Source organism: Anomaloglossus baeobatrachus, chromosome 5, assembly GCF_048569485.1.
Source record: "Anomaloglossus baeobatrachus isolate aAnoBae1 chromosome 5, aAnoBae1.hap1, whole genome shotgun sequence".
Classification (NCBI taxonomy): Eukaryota; Metazoa; Chordata; class Amphibia; order Anura; family Aromobatidae; genus Anomaloglossus; species Anomaloglossus baeobatrachus.
In genome coordinates this window covers 512,946,291-512,964,482 of record NC_134357.1, presented here as the reverse complement: position 1 = coordinate 512,964,482, position 18,192 = coordinate 512,946,291, and the positions used below count along the sequence as shown (strand labels likewise).

General features: G+C 47.7%; 1 pseudogene; it reads right to left on the bottom strand.

Annotated features, from left to right (window-relative positions):
- Nucleotides 1-18,192, bottom strand: part of LOC142312025 (uncharacterized) — a 164,905-nt pseudogene that overhangs the window by 28,176 nt on the left and 118,537 nt on the right.

The window sequence follows — 18,192 nt, the reverse complement described above, 5'->3', positions numbered from 1 at the left end:
ATCAATGATTTTTCCGATCGTTGCTCGTCGCTCCTAGCTGTCACACGCTGCGATGTTGCTAACGGCGCTGGATGTGCGCACAACCACCGTGACCCCGATGATATATCGTTAGAGATGTCACAGCATGTAAAGCACCCTTTAATGTAGGAGCATAACGTCCACATCAAAAATTCCATGTGAACACACTCTGATAAATCATATAAAGTTATTATAGAAGCCAGTGATGGAGTAAAATCTGTGACTTCTCTGCATTTAGTGGTCACTACTCACCTGTGCGGTTATCTGTAGGAATCTCCTCTTTACACCGCTCATCACCCCTCACATATGTCTCTGTAGTATTAATATGGGTCAGATCTTCACCCTGAAACAAATATTGTAAAAGTCACAGACAGATAAAGAAGTCGCGTGAAATGATTCAGAAGAACAGAAAAGATCATAACTGAACATGACGACCAAAACTGACAGCAGTAGATATCACAGAGCTGCAGGTCTCCTGTATAATCCAACCTGTCACCTCCTAATTGTAACCAGCAGTCTCCATAACCAGAAAATTGTGAGAAGATCCAGACAACATCTAATGTCTATGATCAGCTTTATCCTGTCATCTCCACCAAGTATAAACCATACACTGAATGGCCACATTATTACAGACACCATCTAGTAGCATTGGATTTACTTTGGCATTTAGGAGTTCAGCAATTTATCACGTTAAAGATTCCAGGTGATGAAATAGTTCTGCAGGATTACAGGCCCATGGGGACATGAAAGCTTCTTACATTTACCGAAAATCAGACTGAGGAGCTGACAGGCACTGAACATCCCATTCTACCTCGTCCCAGAGATGCTCTATAGGACTAAGATCTGAGGACTGTGAAGGCCGAGGAGGCAAGAAAAAGTAATGTCATGTTCCTGATATAAAGAAGAGGAAGATCCCAGCACCCCCTGGAGAGAATTGCTGTGTGACATAAAGCTTCACTTGTGGAGCTGCAGAATATACTGTTATTACAGGACCATGAGGCAAAGTACTATCATTATATGGTGAAAGCTATTGACTCGCCCACCCCAGGGCTATGGGACACCCGGTGCCGGGCCGGACTAGTCCGGTGGTAGTCAGTGGTGGCTGGGCCCGGCTCCGTGGCCCTGGTGGGTGTCAGAGAATATGTGGTTGATGACTTTAAGTTTGTATTCGTGACGCCACCTGTGGTATGCGGCTATTAAGCCGCCGCTGCTGTGTGAGGCCACCGGGATGATGTTATGGCAGCAAAGGTGGTACTGCTCCCCACAGGTGGAGCAATGCCCGGGGCACAGTTGGTGCTTGTGGAAGTCTATGGTGCTGTGTGACTAACACGGTGCAGGGCCGACAAGCAATGAAAGAAACAGGCACAAACAGTAGTCTCTTTACCTTCTCCTCTTTTACTCGGCAGAAACTTAGTCCAGGGAGACCGTCACAGATGGTAAAGATGGTCCGGCCGGCCTGGAAGTGCCTGGGGTGATCTTTGGCCAGTTGAGTATGAGGCCTACTCCTTAATCTTTCTCTGCTGTTTTAGGACACTGCACTTTGGGTTTGCAATTGCCCTCTTGCTGCTGGGACTTGTTGTTCGTCCCTTTTTCTGTGTGGTAGACTGCGCAGGCCCTCTCTGGTGCTTCTCTGCTGGAGTCCACACCGGGCCCTTGGAATGCAGCTGTACCTTCAGATTACTTCTGGGCCAGGGGCTTGCAGCTCTCCTGCCCTCCGGATTCAGCTACCAGGGATGGATTTTATGCCCTGGCAACCACAGACTCCGATGTCCGAGTCTCTGCTGTGCCTCTCTGCACCTCTTGCTTCACTGGGCCAAGCTATCCCAGCTCTAGGCCCCAGTTTCACAAGGCAGCACTACTCTCAGTCTGTCCTCCTTCACTCCTGTCTCCAGACTAACCACTACTTCCTCCCTCCAGCCAGACTTAAGGAATGCTCCCTGAAGTTCCAGGTTCAGAGCTCCCCCTGCTGGCCGGAGGGAGAACTGTGTTGGGTGTTAACTTACTGGCCAATAGATCTCCCAATTACCTCCAGGCTCAGCATTAACCCTTTGGGAGGGCAATGCTGTTGTGGCGACCAGGTCCTGGGGCGCCACACTATGGGTCACTGTAAATCACTGTAATGTGGAAGTTATGGGAGAAAAGGCAGCTGGGCAGGAGAGAGTTACAGAGGGTCAGCCCTGCAGCTGGGCAGGGGAGAGTTACAGAGGGTCAGCCCTGCAGCTGGGCAGGAGAGAGTTACAGAGGATCAGCCCTGCAGCTGGGCAGGGGAGAGTTACAGAGGGTCAGCCCTGCAGCTGGGCAGGGGAGAGTTACAGAGGGTCAAGCCCTGCAGCTGGGCAGGGGAGAGTTACAGAGGGTCAGCCCTGCAGCTGGGCAGGGGAGAGTTACAGAGGGTCAAGCCCTGCAGCTGGGCAGGGGAGAGTTACAGAGGATCAGCCCTGCAGCTGGGCAGGGGAGAGTTACAGAGGGTCAGCCCTGCAGCTGGGCAGGGGAGAGTTACAGAGGGTCAAGCCCTGCAGCTGGGCAGGGGAGAGTTACAGAGGGTCAGCCCTGCAGCTGGGCAGGGGAGAGTTACAGAGGGTCAGCCCTGCAGCTGGGCAGGAGAGAGTTACAGAGGATCAGCCCTGCAGCTGGGCAGGGGAGAGTTACAGAGGATCAGCCCTGCAGCTGGGCAGGAGAGAGTTACAGAGGGTCAGCCCTGCAGCTGGGCAGGGGAGAGTTACAGAGGGTCAGCCCTGCAGCTGGGCAGGGGAGAGTTACAGAGGGTCAGCCCTGCAGCTGGGCAGAGGAGAGATACAGAGGGTCAGCCCTGCAGCTGGGCAGAGGAGAGATACAGAGGGTCAGCCCTGCAACTGGGCAGGGGAAAATTACAAACATTACATGCATTTTATAGCATGGGTCATGATCCTCATACCAAAGGGTAATCGGCTGCTATTAAGGGATGAACATGGTCAGTCACAATGCTTAGGTAAGCTCTAGTGTCCAAACATCAATCTACAGGTATCCGACGACCAAGGATTACACCACAACCAGATTCCTGACATGAAGGATACATGGATTCATGCTGCTTTTGCCTATTTCTGACCCATCATCAGGATACAGCAGCAACCTGGAATCCACCAATGTTTCTCACTGCTCAGTGATACAATTTATTCTCTCTTTTGCTCAATAAAGTTTAATTTCTGTTTCCCTTAGACTATAATGAGAACAGAACTGATTGTCTTCTGCTATAACCCATCTGTGCTAAGGAACGATGACTACATTCTAATACAGGGGTGGGGAACCTTTTTTCTGCCGGGGGCCATTTGGAAATTTCTACCAACCTTCGGGGGCCGCACAAAATTATCAACTTGAAAATTACCCTAATATATTTGGTCAAACAATTAACTCACTGTGGCGGCTGGAGCTTCTACTCTTTGGTGCAGCTGTAATATTAGGCGATGTTGATCTTGTTGCTTTTCACAACTGCTTTTCCAGGTTTGAATTGTCTGGGACTGCTGTATATACATCAGAGGAAGATATGGGGGCATATACACCACAGGTGAGGGTTGGGAGAAATATAGAACACTGGGGAGGCTGGGGGCATAGACATCACTGAGGGGTAAATACATCATTGACGGGGAGCACAGACATAGCTGGGGGGGCATAAACATTGCTGGGGAGGGCTGGGAGGAATATACATCACTAGGGAAGCAGCATGGCATAGACGTCACTGGGGGTACATACATCACTGGGGGTATATACACATCACTGGGTTGCACAGACAAGACTGGGGGGCATAAATATTGCTGGGGTTATATACATAGCTGGGGGCAGACAGCCCTGGGGGATGCCGGAGGGACACAGAAAGCCCTGGGGGCACAGAGAATGATGGGAGAGGCTGGCACAGACAAATCTGGAGGACGCTGGGGGCACAGATGGCACAGAGACGGATGGGAGAGGATGAAGGCACAGACAGACCTGGGAGAGGCTCGGGGCACAGAGATCACTGGGGAGACTGGGGGGGCACAGAGATCACTGGGGAGGGGGCACAGATCACTGGGGAGACTGGGGGGGGCACAGATCACTGGGGAGACTGGGGGGGGCACAGAGATCACTGGGGAGACTGGGGGGGGCACAGAGATCACTGGGAAGACTGGGGGGGGGCACAGATCACTGGGGAGACTGGGGGGGCACAGATCACGGGGGAGACTGGGGGGGGCACAGATCACGGGGGAGACTGGGGGGGGCACAGATCACGGGGGAGACTGGGGGGGCACAGATCACGGGGGAGACTGGGGGGGGGGCACAGAGATCACTGGGGAGACGGCACAGAGATCACTGGGGAGACGGCACAGAGATCACTGGGGAGACGGCACAGAGATCACTGGGGAGACGGCACAGAGATCACTGGGGAGACGGCACAGAGATCACTGGGGAGACGGCACAGAGATCACTGGGGAGACGGCACAGAGATCACTGGGGAGACGGCACAGAGATCACTGGGGAGACGGCACAGAGATCACTGGGGAGACGGCACAGAGATCACTGGGGAGACGGCACAGAGATCACTGGGGAGACGGCACAGAGATCACTGGGGAGACGGCACAGAGATCACTGGGGAGACGGCACAGAGATCACTGGGGAGACGGCACAGAGATCACTGGGGAGACGGCACAGAGATCACTGGGGAGACGGCACAGAGATCACTGGGGAGACGGCACAGATCACTGGGGAGACGGCACAGATCACTGGGGAGACGGCACAGAGATCACTGGGGAGACGGCACAGAGATCACTGGGGAGACGGCACAGAGATCACTGGGGAGACGGCACAGAGATCACTGGGGAGACGGCACAGATCACTGGGGAGACGGCACAGATCACTGGGGAGACGGCACAGATCACTGGGGAGACGGCACAGATCACTGGGGAGACGGCACAGATCACTGGGGAGACGGCACAGATCACTGGGGAGACGGCACAGATCACTGGGGAGACGGCACAGATCACTGGGGAGACGGCACAGATCACTGGGGAGACGGCACAGATCACTGGGGAGACGGCACAGATCACTGGGGAGACGGCACAGATCACTGGGGAGACGGCACAGATCACTGGGGAGACGGCACAGATCACTGGGGAGACGGCACAGATCACTGGGGAGACGGCACAGATCACTGGGGAGACGGCACAGATCACTGGGGAGACTGGGGAGACGGCACAGATCACTGGGGAGACGGCACAGATCATTGGGGAGACGGCACAGATCACTGGGGAGACGGCACAGATCACTGGGGAGACGGCACAGATCACTGGGGAGACGGCACAGATCACTGGGGAGACGGCACAGATTACTGGGGAGACGGCAGAGATCACTGGGGAGACGGCACAGATTACTGGGGAGACGGCAGAGATCACTGGGGAGACTGGGGAGACGGCACAGATCACAGGGGAGACGGCACAGATCACTGGGGAGACTGGGGAGACGGCACAGATCACTGGGGAGACTGGGGAGACGGCACAGATCACTGGGGAGACTGGGGAGACGGCACAGATCACTGGGGAGACTGGGGAGACGGCACAGATCACTGGGGAGACTGGGGAGACGGCACAGATCACTGGGGAGACTGGGGAGACGGCACAGATCACTGGGGAGACTGGGGAGACGGCACAGATCACTGGGGGCACAGGCAGACCCGGGGGAGCTGGGAGGCAGTTAGAGAACTGGGGGAGGCCTGGATCACTGAGTGCTGGAGGTGGCTGCGGGCACGGAGAGCACTGCCAGCGCGCACAGAGAGGAGCAGCTTCCGCCGGCCACAAGGAGCCACCGCCGGGTACAGGGAGCTGCCACTGACGCCGCCGGGTACAAAGAGCCGCCGCCAACAGGGAGCCGCCGCCGCCAACAGGGAGCTGCCGCCACCGCCGGGTACAGGGAGCCGCCGCCACCGCCAGGAACAGGGAGCAGCCACCGCCGGGCACAGGGAGCCGCCGCCAGGCACAGGGAGCCACCGCCGGGCACAGGAAGCAGCCACCGCCGGGCACAGGAAGCAGCCACTGCCGGGCACAAGGAGCAGCCACCGCCGCCGGGCACAGGGAGCCACCGCTGGGTACAGGGAGCAACCGCCGCCGGGAACAGACCTGGGGGATGATTGGCAGTTAATCCTCTCCTGTTTGATTTTAGCGCTCCTCACGCCGACCCCACCTACAAAGTACGTCCTCACGTAGGTGGGGACGTAGTCTTTCAGTTATAGGAAATGCAGCGTTCAGCATGGAACGCGCTGTGTGGTTTTAAAGGGCCAGCAGCCAGCAAGATGCGGCTGGCGCTCTAGCACTGCAATCCCCGGGAATCAGCTCGGGGGCCGCAGGAAAAGTCGTCGCGGGCCGCATACGGCCCGCGGGCCGGAGGTTCCCCACCCCTGTTCTAATACATTAGATGATCATCCTCATTGTATTCAGCTGCAGATACCTAAATGATGAGATGTTTACATCCACAGGATCCAATATCACTGGGGATTTTTCCATGATCTCACCATTCATTATACTCTGTACATCAGTTCATGTACAAATCCGGGGAAACTGTCAGTTTTTGCAATACCGGTCCTGGGTAATCTAGCACCATTGACCGTATTCAAAGTCATTCAAAATGTTCATCTACAGCTTTCATATTCTGAACACTGATCCCTTCATTATACGCTGCACTACACGGTCATGTGTGTAATAGGTTTCACATGTGAGTGTCAAACCGTCTCTAATTAATTAGTCAGAGTATAATACTGATGGATAAAACAAGACTGAGCAGAAAACCTTCACAGCCGTCTACATATCACAGGGAGATTTCATGACACCTTCTTTCCATCTACCTGATCATCCTGAGAAACATCGGCATTTTCTCGTTTACAGTCCTGTGGAAGAAGAGGACGGGGACATCTCTCTGGTGTTGTCCTCTCACTGGATAGAACTGGAGGAGACACATACAGGGACTGAATTCATTCTTTACATACAGATAAATATAGGCCGTGTGTATTTAGTCCTATTACCTGGTGATGTGAGGGGCTGGGGATCCTCCATCATGACGTCCTTGTACAGATGTTTGTGTCCTTCTAAATACTCCCACTCCTCTATCGAGAAATAGACGGTGACATCCTGACATCTTATAGGAACCTGACACATACAATGATACCGTCATCCCCCGATCCCTTCATAGCGTTACTGTATAATGTCCCCGCATTCCCAGCAGTGTCACCTCTCCAGTCAGCAGCTCAATCATCTTGTAGGTGAGTTCTAGGATCTTCCGGTCATTGATGTCCTCATGTATCAGGGGGTGAAGTGGAGGCCCCGTGATTGGGCTCAGGGGTCTTCTCCATCCCAAAGACACAGGGGCCTGACAGCGCTCACTAGAGGTCTTCTTCACTACTGTGTAATCCTGGTTATGGAGAGACACATTAATAAATCTCACTACAGACATATGCAGAGTCCTCACCTCCCCATTTCTGTCCATCTGTTAGGGGAGATGTAAAAGCAGAAATCCACAGGTCCCAAAACAGGCTAGTACTAGAGATGAGTGGACTCGCAGATAACCAGGACCAGATGGTCCCTGCTAAATTTTTTCAAAATTCCAGTTCTGGTCCAGAATCTTATAGACTTCTATGGGGACCAGAAACTGGCAATTAAAAATTATGTATACACAAGAGGACAAGAAGTATATGTGCAAAAAATAGAAAGTTTTATTAAATATGAAAAAACTACAATAGACAATGGACAATTAAAAAATCTGGGGGAATATAGAGATTGTTAAACGGACAGAATTGTTACACAGACAGGAATGGTCTCAGGAAAAGCACCAAAGATACTCCTGATAAACATAAATCCTATAAGTAAATGGATCGCACACATGGATGGCAGAAAATAGCTATAAGACCCAATATAGGAGTAATCCCATGTGGATAGTATACAAGCAAATCAAGCATTCAATACAATGCCTAACAGATAGGAAATTAATTACCTGGAAGTCAGATGGATAAAAGTTAAGCCCTCAGTTTGAGAGACACCCCCCCCAGAAAGGAACCTGGACTTCATCGACGCGCGTTTCGCATGGTACAAGAGCTTTTTTCAAGATGGAGAGGCACAGGGTCTATGTGGGAAGTCAAGGGTTATATACCCATATGTTCCCAGTACAACGAGGTGCAGCTGTGAGGGGAGGGGAACAACTACCCGGGCATGGAGGAAACGCCCAAAAGTTGTAAACACATGTGAAGTCAGAGGCGCGTTGCCTGAGTAACCAAGGTTAAACATACCGTGCTCACCAAGCAATGAAACGCCCACAAGCTGTGCGCACATATACTATAAAGGACGCATTGCCTGGGTAACCAAGGCAGAATGTCACATCCGGTGTGACGTTCATGATGGATGGAACGCTCACGAATGCTTGATGCAGGAAGCCGCAGCGCCTGCAGAGCGCACACGCGGTCCCAAGGACGCGTCACCAAGGGAACCGCGCGCGCGTCACCAAGGATGCGTCACACAAGAGAACAATTTTGCCTTGTTATCTTGTGTCAGAGATCAATTTAGCTGAATGTGTCTGCCCTTATTGGATTGGAATTGCTATCCAGTTTAAGACCGGGCAGATACTTGTATGAGAGACCGATCGAGCACACTTGGTTTCATAGATTCATATTATATGTTTGATCTGGACTCCCTTTTCTATTGTATCCTTCCTATCCTTTCTGAGGTACCTTATTCTCTATAGATGTGGTAGGGAGGTGACTTATATCCACAGTGCTTAATATATGGGGTCTGTGTCCCATACTATCTATTATGGTCTGAATTCACCCTTTGCATTGGTGCCCCTATTTGCGCGCACGTATGGTTCCTTTGGTGACTCCATATTGGGACCATGCGTGCGTGAGGAAGATATCCCTGCATTTTGATGAGCTTTTGTGGCCATACATATGCGTGCCTATTTTTCTGAGATTTTTTCTGTGGATTTTTTAGTCCTCCCCTTTTTACCTTATAACTCTTTTCAATACCCGGACATGGAGTGCTTTTTTATTCTTATCCTCCTTATGCTCGTTCTGGGTGGTCGCGGTGCCACGGCGCACATGCGCAGTTCCCTTGGTGACGCGTCCTGCATCAAGCATTCGTTGGGGTTCCATCCATCATGAAAGTCACAAAGGATGTGACGTTCCGCCTTGGTTACCCAGGCAATGCATCCTTTATAGTATATGTGCGCACAGCTTGTGGGCGTTTCATTGCTTGGTGAGCACGGTAGGTTTACCCTTGGTTACTCAGGCAACGCGCCTCTGACCTCACATGTGTTTACAACTTTTGGGTGTTTCCTCCATGTCTGGGTAGTTGTTCCCCTCCCCTCACTGCTGCACCTCGTTGTACTGGGAACATATGGGTATATAACCCTTGACTTCTCACATAGACCCTGTGCCTCTCCATCTTGAAAAAGCTCTTGCACCATGCGAAATGCGTGTCGAAGTCCAGGTTCCTCTCTGGGGGGTCTCTCAAACTGAGGGCTTAACTTTTATCCATCTGACTTCCAGGTAATTAATTTCCTATCTGTTAGGCATTGTATTTAATGGTTGATTTGCTTGTATACTATCCACATGGGATTACTCCTATATTGGGCCTTATAGCTATTTTCTGCCATCCATGTGTATGGTCCTGGCTAGTCATTATACCCTCAGTTTGTGACACTAACACTGACTGTCTCAGGATTCACCTGATTGAGATTTTAATGTTATTAACTACCACTGCGATCCATTTACTTATAGGATTTATGTTTATCCTGAGTATCTTTGGTGTTTTTCCTGAGACCATCCCTGTCCGTGTAACAATCTCTATATTCCCCCAGATGATTCATTTTGGTGATGTCTTATGTTTTTAATTGTCCATTGTGGTTTTTTCATATTTAATAAAAAAAACTTTCTATTTTTTGCACATATACTCCTTGTCCTCTTGTGTATACATGTATCTCTGAGTAGTGCAGTCTGGGGTGTTGGTCCCTTGTGAACACCTCTCAGTATTATTGCCTCTGGTTCTAAATGTTGAGGTTTCTGTATTTGAATTAAAAATTATGGTGGAAGGGAGAGCACGCAGTGTGCTCACCGAGGCTTCGTTATGGCTGTATACTCCTTCCAGGTCACGCTTTCACTTCCGGTGCCGCGAATTAGCCTTCATTGAATATGCACTGCTTCCCGCGCCCACTGGCACATGTGATGGGTTGCAGTCAGATGCTCCCCCACGCTGAGTGGCAGTGTCTTTGACGCTTCTAATCACAGGCCCAGGTTTGCGGGTCTATAGTGTACAATAAAATAAATTAAAAAAATTGGTGTAGGGTCTTCCATGTATTATGATACCCAGCACAGACAAAGCCCACAGCTACAGTCTGCAGCGCCCAGCCCTGCGCTTATCTAGGCTGTGTATCAAAATAAAAAACCGCATGCAGCTTTTTTTAAACTAATTAAAAACACCAGCATGCGGCCCCCCCCTAATTTTGATACCCAGCCTGACAGCTGGGTCTGCTAGTCTTAGACTGGGAAGGTCTATGGTTATTAGGCCGGCCTCCAGCTTAAAAATAGCAACCTATAGCTGCCTGAGATTGTTGCATCCATGAGATGTGACAAGATCAGCGCTTTACCCGGCTCTTCCCAAATGCCCTAATAACTAACCCTAATAACTTCCCAATTGCCCCATCACTATAACCCTATAAGTAAAAAGAAATACACAAACACCGAGAAAAATCTTATTTGGAACTAGCTGTAGTACCCGGACGTTGCCCGGGATAGTAACTGTCTCTCTGTCTCTCTCCCAGTCTCTGTCTGTGTGTCGCTGTCTCCTTCCTTGTCTGTCTGTGTCTATGTCTCTGTCTGTTTCTATCTCTCTGTCTGTATTTGTATCAGTCTGTCTCCATCTCTGTGTCTGTCTGTTTCTCTCTATCTCTGTGTCTGTCTGTCTGTCTGGGCTCTTCTCCACTTGCGTTTTTAAAAATTCACAGCGACACTCGGCTACAAATGTCGAGTGTCCTGTGTATGTCCTGCGTGTGGTCTGCGTACGGTGCGTGTTTTTTTCCTCACATAGCATTCGTATGACATGCGAGCATCATATGAGTGCTATGTGAGTGTTTATGCAAGCAGTGTAGCACTGGCTACCGGAGGAATCTCCAGTAATACCAGTCCTGGCCGCGGTTACCTGCACTGAACCCCGGATCTGTCACCTGAGCTCCAGAGTTCTGCCCGGTCTGTCTGCAGCTGTGCTGAACTGAACAGCAATAGCCGGGGAATCAATCACTCGGCGCTCGCTGTTCAGGCTGCACTCTGGAGCTCAGGTGACAGCTCCGGAGTGCAGTGCATGTAACCGCAGCCAGGACTAGTATTACTGGAGATTCCTCCGGTAGCCAGTCTGACACGGTATGCAAGTGTCAAGGATCCGTGTGACATGCGCATGCCACCCGGATTCTGATTTTTTTTCTTGCTCCCATAGGATTGCATGGGGGTGCGAGAGCTGAGACTCGGTGAAATTGCAGCATGCTGCGATTTCACCGAGAGCACGAGACGTGCCGTAAAACATTTAGCAAGAGGACACTGCCTCATTGCTTAACACTGATGCGAGTGAGATCCGATTTTCTATCTGATTGCACTCGCACATAGAAATCGCAAGTGGAGAAGAGCCCTCTCTCTCTTTCCCATCTGACTTGGTCTGTCTCTTTGCCCGGCCCGTCTCTCTGTCTGTCTCTTTCCACGTCTGTCTCTCTGTCTGTCTGTCTTTTTCTGTCTCTCTCTATCAGTCTCCCCACCGACATCATATTACTTCACACATAAGCTTCCTATACTAACAGTTTATTTTGTTCCTATAGCAACCACTGATAGTTGCTATTAATAGCCTGTAGCTCCGACCTCCATTCAGTTTAATGGAGGCAGGATTTTGGAGAGTAACTGTAAAGCGTGGAGTTAAATTTTCCTGTCAAAACATAGTCTATGACTTTCCCTGAGTCACATGAGGTGTCTGTGTAAAATTTCGTGATTGTAAATGCCAGGGCTGTGGAGTCGGTAAGCCAAACCTTCGACTCAGACTCCTCAATTTCCCTTGCACCGACTCCAACTCCACGACTCCCGCATATATTGCTTATAGTTAAGTGAAAAATGTATAGTACAATATGAACATCAGACATTTAATCATTTTTATGATACAATAATCAAGATATTTAGTTAGAACATAAAATAAATTTATTGGAATACAACTTTAGAATACAAAAAACTGTAATTGTAACTGTAATGTTATACAATATGTACTATACAGTAGATTACATATATCTTGTGTGTGCATGTATAATATATATTTACAATTTATTACAGTTTTTTGGGTTCTAAAGTTGTATTCCAATAAATATATTTTATGTTCTAAATATCTTGATTATTGTGTCATAAAAATGATTACCGTATTTTTCGCTTTATAAGACGCACCTGATTATAAGACGCACCCCCAAATTTGGTGAAGGAATTGAGAATTTTTTAATAAATGGGGTCCGTCTTATAATGCCAGTGTCCGTCTAACAAATCATATAGGGTATATGTCCCTCATAGCCCCCCATCCTAAAATTAGCCCCCTTAATCTGGATATGGCCACTTTTTATTGAATATAGCCCCCTTGTGCTGGCACACGTCCCCCAGTGATGCCACATGTCCCCTGTGGCTGGACCACGGCCCCCTCTTGTGGCTGCACACAGCACCCTGTGTTAGATATCGCCCCCATGCTGCTGCTTTTAGTAAAATAAACTCTTTCCTTACCTTTTCCAGCACTGTCCTGCCTCGTGACTCCCTCCTTGGGGTTGAGCTCCGGCCTCCAGCATTTCCTGGTTCTCGGCCGGTCATGTGATCGGCACGGCAGAGTGATATCATCTCTGCGTGCATGATCATAGCGGCAGGAGGGAGACCGGGGAGACACGCTGGAGGGGGTAAGTAAAGAGTGTTTTATTTTACTATGGGCAGCAGTATGTGGGGCCATATCTAACACAGGGGGGGCATGTGCGATCAAAGGAGGGCGCAGGCAGATATAATATACGCCGCTGCCCCAGCCCATCGCCGCGGTGTCAGCACCATGGTGATGGACAGCGGCTGTGAATATTATATGAGCCAGAGCAGGAGATCAAACGCTCCCACCTCCCCTGAACTCTGTAGTGTGTGTGTGTGTGTGTGTGTGTGTGTGTGTGTGTGTGTGTGTGTATATGTATATGTATATATATATATATATATATATATATATATATATATATATATATATATATATATATATATATATATATATATATATATATATATATATACATACACACATATACACACACATATACATATATATATATATATATATACACACATATACATACACACACCAGGCCCCCCCCCCCCCCCCCCCGCCGCACCCCCTACTTTACCCCAAAATTTGGGGGAACAAAAGTGCATCTTAGAAAGCGAAAAATACATTAAGTGTCTGATGTTCACATTGTACTACAATACATTTTTCACTTAAATATAAGTAATATACTAAATGTTATTATTTAGTATGTTTTTGTTGAAAACTGTTTTTTGCCACTTATATATAACACTATGTAATACACTATGTAAGTGGCAAAAAAACAGTTTTCAACAAAAGCACAAAAGCATATTAAATAACATTTGTGCAGTCTATGAATTTGTTGTAAGAAATAGAATTGCCTCCATCAGATCCTCCTTCGCAGATGACCTCAAATCTGACCTAAGAATTTTAAGGCTAGAGAACAACCTCTCTACAGTAACTTGGGTTGGAGGCAAAGCCGTAACCACATGGACAACATCTCTAACAATATCCGGGTATAAAGGAATTGCCTCATGCACTGTCAGTGTCAATGAACGGTTGAATTTTTCTATTTCTTTGAGAGCAAGTGAAAAATTTTGCTGAAATCTGGTCAATCTGCTGCTATAGGAGACGGAGTGAAATCTTTTTCCTTGCGGCAACGCTTTGCCTGCTCCATGTCATCCAAATACTTGTCAAAGTTAAGCTATGTGCGCACGTAGCGTTTGTCACTGCAGAAATTTCTGCAGAGATTTGAACAGCACACGTGCGCTTCAAATCGCTGCAGAAAGAGTCCGTAATGAAAGAAAAAAAAAAGCCGATTTCATGCGCTCTGAGTGCAGCCCCTCCCATAGACAGAGCGGGAGCTGCAGGCAGAGCGCACGAAAGAAAAGACATGTCACTTCTTAGAACGCTCGCTTCGACACGAAGTGCCACAACACTTCTGGCTCTGCTACATTTGAGCCTGGAGAGACTGAAAACATGTCCAATCTGTCCAAGCTCCGGGAAACACTGACAAGAAGGATCCGGCTGGCAGCAGTGATGTTACTCAGTTCACCAGTGATCATACCCGGGTTCTCCCGGTATGACCTCTGGTGACCACAAGTACTCTGGTATAAAGTGAGGGGCCGTACCTCGCCAGCCCTTTAGAACTGACTGCCCGCTCCTCCCGGACACTGTTAAAGTGCAGGGCTGTGTCCCGCCAGCACTTTAACAGTGACAGTGCCGGCAGGGGGTGGAAGCTGCCCCGCGCTCCCCGGCAGGCACGGTCACTGTTAATGGGCTGGCAGGGAGCGGGGCACGATGGGGTTTTTGCTAAAGGTGCGCTGTCTAAAAACTCTCAAATACAATACAAATCGGACTGAGTCTTGAATACAAAATATGAAAAAAACCTCAGAATCTAATAAAACTATTATCTTCATTGAAATTATTTAAAATAATGTATTAATACCCAGTGCTAGTGAACACATACAGTACAGGGACAGTAGAGGGGAATGGAAAAAATGAATTTGTTACAGGGTCCCTATGATACCCTAAGGGACCTTGTTTCTGCCTGACAACAGAGGGTATGACACCATAAGTTTCTGGGCGCCCCCTTTCCACGTCATCTGACCCTCTCTGTACCCTGTCACTTTAAGTGGATCAATAATAACAACTATGACTACCAAAAATGGGGTCCAAGTGTGGATGGTATAATCTCTGAACTCCTTGGTCTAATACACATGTGCAGATTAATAAACGAGAGAATTATTAATGCCACAATAAGTCAGAAATCATTGGACGAGAAATACCAATACACAACCTAGGGATACATTCCGAGGTATATGCAATAATATATCAAAACAAAAATTATCCTCATCCAATTTTTAACATGTATATGAACCATCACAGGGAGATTATTTATATGGCCCCATTCACATCAGTGACAAGGAGTATATATACTGCATAATGCATAACTCCAAGATACTGTATATATCCTGCATTCTGATGACCACAGTTATAAAGTTATGCACAAAGCAGGATATTAATAATCAACATTAATATAACGGAAGAAAAATAGTCAATTCCATTATGAAAAAAATCACCCTACCTCTATAGATAATTAATGGCCGCCACTCATATCAGAATGCATAAATAAATGCATCAATAAACCACATGAATTAACCAGAGAGGAAGAAAAAGATAAATTACCTCCCTTAAGTGATCACTCTGCCTTGACGTGTTTCCCCTTTTAGATTCAAGGTTCATCAGGAGGCTGGAATAGTACTGGAATTTTTGGGAAAAAAAAGGTTTTTTTTGTATTCTATTAAAAAAAAAAATGTTCTCGGTGTTTGTGTTTATTTCTTTTTACTTACTGGATTAGTGATGGGGGGGTCTCATATACCCCTTCCCATCACTAATTTTGGATTTAATTACAGTTGTGAGGGGTTAACCATTATTACCCCGACTGCCACCACATCAGGGCAGTCGGGAAGAACCGGGTAAAGTGCCGAGCTTGTCGAATCTAATGGGTGCGACAATCTCGGGCAGCTACAGGTTGCAATTTGTTTTTAAAAAAATTTTTTTTTTATATAATTAAATTAAAAAAGCCACATACAGTTCGTGTAATTTTGATAGACAAGATAAGTGCAGGATTGGAGGCTGCAGCCTGTAGCTATATGCTTTATCTATGCTGGGTATCATAATATGAGGGGATCCTACGCCAATTGTTTTGTTTATTTTTAGACCACAATAATGACCCTCATACAGCGCCTGTGATTGGTTGCCGTCAGACGCGGTCACACAAGCCTAGGGCACATCTGACGGCAACCAATCACAGAGGCCAGGACTTCCGGTGAGCAGGGAAAGCAGTGCACATGCGATTAGCCTAATGCGTGGCACAGGAAGTGAATGCGCGACCTGGAAGCAGCGATTCGGTAAGTAAGAAGCACTGGCTTCATTCTTATTTTTTTTATTATTCCTTTATTTTTTTTTATTTATTTTTTTTAATTTCTCAAGTGCCAGATCCGGATCAAAACACCTGGAATCTCGGGACTGGCACACGTGTTCCTTTGAAACCGGACTTTCCCAGTCCGGGTCTGCTCATCCCTAGCTAGTACTTGACCCTGACTTGTTTCTGCCTGCCAGCGGAGGTTGCTATCCTAAGATCATGTAATAGCACCCGCACTTGTCATTTGCTGACCCCATGACTGCACCATAAGCTATAAACCAAGTGTAACACAAAAATAATAATAACCAGCAAATGAAGTGCAAACAGGCAGAAGGAGAGACACAGGGCTAGGAACGTGCAAACAGTCATACAGGAACGGTACAAAAAAATAAATAAAGAATAACAGAATACATGTAAACCGTCCAAAACCTACATAAAGCAAAATAGAACATAACTGGAACGGGATTCACACAAACTGCAAGGAATAGAAATAGCAATGTCTCAGTAAGAAAACCTTAAATGAGGAGCTGGGACTCCAGACAACCGTCCATCCAGTAATCTGGGCTCAGACCCCGGAGTGGAGCCATTATAGATATAATGTGACGTCATCAGAATCTCTCACCTCTCCAGTAAGCCGGAAGAGGATCTCTAGGGTGAGGTGTAATATCCTCTCTGCCATCTTGTCCCGGTCCATATCCATCCTTGACGGATCAATCATTAAAACTCTTCTATATATAGAAAATGTCCACTGAGACAATCCGATCTTGTAGGGACCTGAATGGGAAGAGGATGACTATGTAAAATCATAAAGATCCCATGTAAAGAAAATCTCTGTGGCTCCGCAGGTGGAGGCATGTGGCTACTGGCATTAATGTAATTGGCTGGCCGCAAGACGTCAGCAGGTCAATATATCAATGGTTTTAACCCATTGATGCGATGCTTGTCACAAACTATTTTTTCAACTTCCAGCTGACAAAGTAAGTTTCCCTCCCTACATATTCTACACTTGCACTTTTAATGCCTTTCATCAGGCACTAAATAGTTTTTTTTAGCCTTGTTTAAACTAATAAATAATTGAAAAAAGTTACGTAGGGTCCCTCTCATTTTTGATAACTAGTAAACCAGGCAGCTGGAAGATGCAATAAGGCCGAGAAGGCCCATAGTTCTTTGGCCCTTCCCAGCCTAAAAATAGCAGCCTGCAGCTGCCCCAGAAGTGGCACATCACATTACAAGTGCCATCTCTGGCGCTTTGCCCCGACTCATACCCAATTGCCCTGGTGCAATTTCAATCAGGTAAAGGTTTTTGGGCTTGATGTCAGCTGTGAATTGCTGAAAAATAATAAATTGCTGAATGAGGAACAGTGGGGGGCGGGGGGTGTCTTCATTCAAAGAAACTATTTTTTCCTTTGTGTGTTTTTTTTTTTTCCACATTTCACTTACTGGGTTAATTATGGCGATTTCCAATAGATGCATCTCAAATACTAACCACTGGGCTTGATGTCAGCTGACATCAAACAAAAAATATAACCCCGATTACCAATGCACCAGGGAAATCAGCCAAAGCCGGAGAAAAGCACAAGAATTGGCGCATCTTATGTGCCAATTTTGGGAAGTTGCGGGCTGTTATTTTTTAGACTGGGTAGGACCAAATAATCATCGACCTTCCCAGCCTGATAATACCAGCCCACAGCTGTCTGCCTTACCGTGGCCAGTTATCAAAAATAGAAGAGACCCAATGCAGTTTTTTAATTATTTGAAATGCGTTTTAGGTGTGTTTACGATGCGTAAACGCACTTAGGGTATGTTCACACTATCAATGTTTGTTCGCTCTTTCATGCAGATAAATCTCCGCATGAATCCTGCATATCCGCTCACTTGTGTGTATGGCACTTCAGGATTTTTGCTGACAGCAAGATTTCCTTCAAATTT